The 6,214-nt window shown below is 36.6% G+C and overlaps 1 protein-coding gene across 3 annotated transcripts in view; it reads right to left on the minus strand.

Annotated features, from left to right (window-relative positions):
* The window catches only part of LOC144973604 (prolyl 4-hydroxylase subunit alpha-1-like), a 49,600-nt gene extending 44,937 nt beyond the window's left edge, over window positions 1-4,663 (minus strand). For 2 of the 3 annotated variants that reach the window (XM_078916250.1, XM_078916251.1), the window contains exon 1: window positions 4,359-4,605. The gene's annotated coding sequence lies outside the window, so the exon portion shown is untranslated. Of the gene's footprint in view, window positions 1-4,358 lie in introns of all 3 variants that reach the window. The other variant, XM_078916249.1, reaches the window with a different exon arrangement.
* Between the last annotated feature and the right edge of the window lie 1,551 nt (window positions 4,664-6,214).

Below are 6,214 nucleotides of genomic sequence, written 5' to 3' on the forward strand. Positions count from 1 at the left end.
ACGGCTCTGTTTTGTCGTTGTTTATTTGTTTTCAATTTAAATTCTAATAGTTTTTGATAATTAATTTGACGATTCTTCGGAATAAAACATTGGTTTTCTGTGCAAACAATCAAAATTATTATTAAGAGTATAAGAGTGAAGACTCCTCTCGTCATATAGCACCCACTATTGTAGACTGTTCCAAAAGACAATATTTACAATGACATCATAGATTCTTGAGATCGTCTAATCAATATTTTTGCTCAATCATTAATCCTTTTCCGTTCTTTTTAACGCTTAAATTCATAAAGAAGCTGGCATTATATTTGATTATTATCAAATCAGTTCACTCTAATCATGAAGTCAAGCGTTTTTGACATCCATCTTAGCTCAAACTAAATAAAGTTAGTTGCATTCGTCTCAATTGTCAAAGGTGAGTCTGAATTGGCACAACGGGGTGTCACAATTGGAACCAGGTTGTCCGGATTGGGACATGTGACTAGGGCCCATAAATCAAGGCCAAGCACAAGAATTTCACAATTACTCTCGGTGTGCGGCCAATACCAAGTCATAATGAGCTGAGAGAGCTATTTTGGAGGTCTGCATTGGAACACTTCAGCCTATTTCAATTTTCAGCTTCTAGTTCTAGTTCAACTCATACTTATAATATTATCGTTTTGAGGAGATGGATCATGATTTCCGTTTTGAGAGTTTTATGATTGAATAAATTCATCACTGTCATGACATTGACAGCATTCTTTTTCATTTCATTTGGCATATGCATATATGTGCTAAACATTATAGACTTAAGTATCGAATTTGATGAGACCTGAATTCATACATTTGTACCTATAGCCGAGAGTGTGAAAAATAAAAAGCAACATGTCACATTGCTGATACAGTGGTGATCACCTAAATGCCCGCCGGCTTAGCATCCCTTTTGCCTAAATGTCCACTAATTTGATGAAATTATTTCTCTTTAAAATACAACTCTAACAACTTGGCCTCTAAATGTCTGCTCTTAAACGTAAAACTGAAATTCGGCTAATTGCTCGTTCTTTATTCTTGATCTGACAGTACCTCTCTATAAATGTCACTAGCCGAGCAATACATTAGTTCGTCTTGTAACACAGTCACATGATGTTGAGCATAGTCAATGACTGGGAAGATTACAATGATCGGAAACTCTGGCCCTTGAGTATGACCCAAGGTAAGGTGCTCAAAACACATTCACCCGAATCACAGGAGTTGTGAATGAGTAGATACTTAACTTTACACAATTCAATTCAAAGGTATACTTATAGGCAATTGACAATATAACTCATACATGAATATATAGATTTCCAATCAATTAATCAACGTAGTAAAATGAATAAATAATAATAATAATAATAAAATTATTTTAAAATTTAATTGACAAATTAGTTGTTTAATAAAATAGATTGAACTATACCTGGATACCTGGATACCTCTGTATAGAGCTTTTAGACTTGGTGTAGTCTCCTTCGCTCCTCCTCATCTATTAATGATTGGACCAATTTTTATAATTGAACTTGTTTCCTAGGGTGTTGCTTATCTCCAACTCTGCTTTGAATTTATTCAAATTTTTTGCTGATACTGTGGTTTCTTGTAGTTTATTCCAGTTATTTACAATTCTAGATGAAAAAAAGTTCCTTCTTTCATTTGTTTTAAAACGTTCTTTTTTCAGTTTCTTGCTGTTTCCTCGTGTCTGAATGTTCTTGTTTGGTTTAAGGAATCCTGCCTCTACCCTGTCTATTCCCTTTACTATTTTATATGTTTGGATCATATCTCCCCTTCTTCTCCTGTAATCTAAGGTCGGGAGATTTAATTCTTTCAATCTCTCACAGTATGTTTTGTCTTTCAGGTGTGTGATAAGTTTTGTTGCTCTCCTTTGCACTCTTTCCAAACTGTCTTTGTCTCCCTCAAACTTCGGATACCATATGCAGTTAGCATATTCCAGCTTTGATCTAACCATAGTCTTGTAGATGGTAGTCATGTGTTTTGTTTTCAGATTCTTGAAATTTCTTTTCACTATTCCGAGTGTTTTACTAGCCTTAGATTGAACATCTTTAATTTGCTTCTTGAAGTTTAGCTTCCTATCAATAAATACTCCTAGGTCTTTTTCCCCATTGGATTTCTGCAGGGGTTTTTCTTTCATTATATAGTTTGCTTCTCTGTTGTTTTTTCCTAGGTGAAGAACTGCACATTTATCTACATTGAACTCCATCTGCCATATTTCGGACCATTCTTCAAGCTTTTTCAAATCTTGTTGTAAGGTGTTTCTTTCTTCTTCTGTATTAGCTACTCCATAGAGCTTAGTATCATCGGCAAAGATTTTACATTTAGATGATAGATTGTCTGGCAAGTCATTGATATAAATCAGGAAGAGAACTGGTCCCAGTACACTTCCTTGTGGAACTCCACTTGTTACCAGTCTCTCTGTTGATGCTGTTCCATTCACTATCACTTTTTGTCTTCTATCTTTGAGGAAATCTCGGACCATTTGACTGTCTGATCATTAATTTGATACTGTTCCAATTTCCTGATTAGGCGCCAGTGTGGAACTTTGTCAAATGCCTTTCTGAAGTCGAGGTATATGACATCTAAATTGTTGCCTAATTCCAGGTCTCTCGTCCAGTCATCCATTGTTTCAAGTAGGTTTGTTACTGTAGACCTTCCCGCCATGAAACCATGTTGATCTTTGCTGAATAGTTTGTTCTTGGTCATATGATCAACCATTTCTTCTCTAATCAGCTGTTCCATGAGCTTGCAGACGACAGATGTCAGGCTCACTGGTCTGTAGTTTTCTGGATTTTTTCTGTCTCCCTTCTTGAATATGGCTGTGACGTTAGCTTCTTTCCATTCCCTTGGTAGTCTTCCTTCTTTCATCGACTGGTTAAATATCTTGGTTAGGGGTTCTACTAGCTGCTCTGCTAAGTTTTTTAGGATGTAAGGATGAAGTTTGTCAGGTCCAGGTGATTTACATTAATAATTAAATAAAATCATTAAAAATAACCCCTAAAAATAACACTTGACCTTGTGGACAACAGTTACAACTCAAACAATTCACATTTCATGAAGCACAGTAACAAATACTGTTAAGGGCAGCGACCAAAAAAGAATGCCTAGCTGACAATTTTTGTATTATTTCAAAGGTTAAAAATGGCCAGCTTGTGAAACGACTACCCTAAGCACTGTGGAGCGCAATAATCATTGTGAATCAATTGAAATACATGGACGTCATAAAAATATTTATATTGCCCTTGATCAAATTCGTCTAAATGCCAGTTTTTTTCTGCTTTCCAACACCGGCATTTTTAGGCGATCACCATTGTACTGATATCATCTTCTTTCGGTGAAAACAATTAGGCCTAGGTCGGTGAAAACAATTAGGTATGTAGTTATACAACATGGTGTTACAATGAATTTAGACTTATTAATATCAGCTCCAAGATCTCCCATTTGTAGCAACACAAAACTTTCTTTTCCAGTTCAATTCAGTTATTTTTTCAATCTCTGATTCTTCCAGCTTACAAAAACTAAACGAAGTGACTATTCTCACCCCCGGGATGCTAGTCTTCATAATAGTATAAAAAGTAGTCCACAATTGTTGTATGTTTAATCCAAAGGTTGTAATGCAGTAATTTGTTAAGTTTCTTGTCACAAGTTGCACAATTAAAAAAAAATAATCAATCAAATCCAAATCGCAAAAAGCCGGCGACGTTTTTTTTCGGTAATCCAATCGGCCGGGGGGGGGGGGGGGGGGGGGGGGGGGGGGAGGTGAGAATAGAGGCAGCCAAAACTAAAACTAAAGGTGTCCCCGGCACAAGTATACAGACAATGACAAGGTAGCTCTAATTTAACGTTGCTATTACTATTTACTATTACTAAGCTATTACAATTATATTTTATTCTTCTTCACTTGACTTTAACTTTTAATAGACTACACTAAGTTAGTCATTAGTCTATTCTAGTCATATAGTAAAATTCTAGTAATAGTGTCGATGTACAGCTAGGCCTAATGCTAAGACGAAGACTAAGAAGATCTCAAAACAATGAAAATTATATGACTGAAAAGTTTAGTCTCGAATAGTCATCGCATCAAATTTTAGACTTCGTCATAAATCAAAATAAAAGAATTTCAGGATTATTATCATTTTTATATTTTAAAAAAGTTTTGAAACTGAAACTAACCACCGGTCACTAAAAGACTAACTCTAGTCTAGTGGCTAAATTTAGAAAAACTATGAGTAAGAGATCAATTGATTATATGTACTTATGGGAACAACAAAATAATGTTGAGTAAAAGTAAAATTCACTTTTTATACTGCTGAAAATCTTAGAACTTGTTAACTCACTCAGTATGATGATGAATGTGTTGAATGGACATCCAAATCCAAAGAGACAAAATTCAACGAACGCTTACAAAGAAGACCTATTACAGAATGCACACGTTGGCAGTTGTGTACGTGACGATCTGACTGTGCTCACAATTTCAGGAACAATCTATGGCATCACTGCTCACCACCACATCACACGGGGTAAACGAAGCACCTCTCGGAACCTCTCCTTTTCTCCTCTGTTCCTTTCACTGACTGACTGACTGAAAACGAAAAGTCTCTCGACATCGAAGTTCTTTCCCCTTAGCATTCCAAATTGGGTCACGCAGTAACCTTTGACCTATATCTGCCCTGCATGAAAAGTAGAGGAAGCGGGGCGGCGAGACCTCAATACCGACCCAGCTATAATACATGTACTAAATATTTAACATGTAGGGCGTTCTGTAATCAGCGAATTTAAAAGCAAAATCCGTGAATGAAGCAAACTCCCCTTCGTCATGGTGAACTTAAAAGTGCGTTAACTCCTTATAAAGGCAAAGGCACATCTGTAGTTCCTAGTTAGTAGTAGTAGTAGTAGTAGTCAGAAGAAGAAGAAGAAAAGGAAGAAGAAGAAGAAGAAGTTTCAGTAGTAGTAGTAGTAGTAGTAGTAGTAGTATTAGTAGTAGTAGTAGTAGTAGTAGTAGTAGTAGTAGTAATAGTAGTAGTAGTAGTAGTAGTAGTAGTAGTAGTAGTAGTAGTAGTAGTAGTAGTAGTAGTAGTAGTAGTAGTAGTAGTAGTAGCCTCGTGCATAGGTGTTGCGTGGTACACATGTGTTTCGTCACACATCATGCATGCATAATTAAGCCCTAGCACAGTAAACGAATAGCGCTAAGTATACACATAATCAAAGGAAACCTGTCTACATAGTAATTTCTTCAATTGCTGCTTAAACTCATCTAGTGAAGACAATGACGTTTCTCATGTGGTAGCAAATTCCACATCCTTGGACCAGAATGCTGAAAGATGTGTTCACCAGCCTTCATGATACAGCGGGGTGTTTTCAATTTGAGGTCGTTTGTCGATCGAAGCGGTCGCTGTGAGATATACCGTTCAACGAGACTTAAAAGAGATTATTTGTTGATGACGAGCCATCCAAGCATTTGAATAAAATAGTTACTCACTTATCCGAACCAGCGACCATCTGAGCTCTAGCCCTTCGGTCTTGTGCCATGACGTAGAAGTTAGACGTCTTTTGTTGTTGTTCCAAGTGACTATAAAGTGTGTAGGTAACTGATGCTTGGATTTGGTGGGAGGAATGTGCATCTAAGGTCTTCAAGAGGTCGACATTCAAGCAAGTGTTGTGTTACTGTTTCATTGGGGTGTTGACATAGGGGGCAGGAAGGGGATGTGTCTTTTGTAATTTTGCTTAAATGGTTGTTGAGCGGTGTGTGTTGTGTTCTTAGTTGAAAGAATACAATAGTTGAATATGTATATTTAATGCGCCACTGGCAGCCAATGCAGCTGTTGTAGTAATTCGCGAGCTGCAGTTTCCTGTCTTTCTGCAGTTCAACGTGGACTGCCATGTTCTGTACTTTCTGGAGTTTGTTTATTTTGACCTTCGCGAGACTAACATGTAGTCCATTGCAATAATCCATTTTCGAGAATATCAAAGATGTTACTAATTTTTTGCAGGTATCCCAATTTATTAATTATTAAATGGTCTGATTGTTCTGGTGTTTCTTAGAATGAAGATAGCACTTGCTCTCACATTGTTAATATGTTTGTTCATAGACAAGGTGATGCTGAGATTTTTTACTGATGTTGTGAGTTGTATTTTATCATTATCATTGATTGTCAGCGTCAACGTAAATGGATCTGTCCTATTATTGGAACTA

Source organism: Berghia stephanieae, chromosome 5, assembly GCF_034508935.2.
Source record: "Berghia stephanieae isolate SIO BIC M18660-M18661 chromosome 5, UCSD_Bste_1.3, whole genome shotgun sequence".
Lineage (NCBI taxonomy): Eukaryota > Metazoa > Mollusca > Gastropoda > Nudibranchia > Aeolidiidae > Berghia > Berghia stephanieae.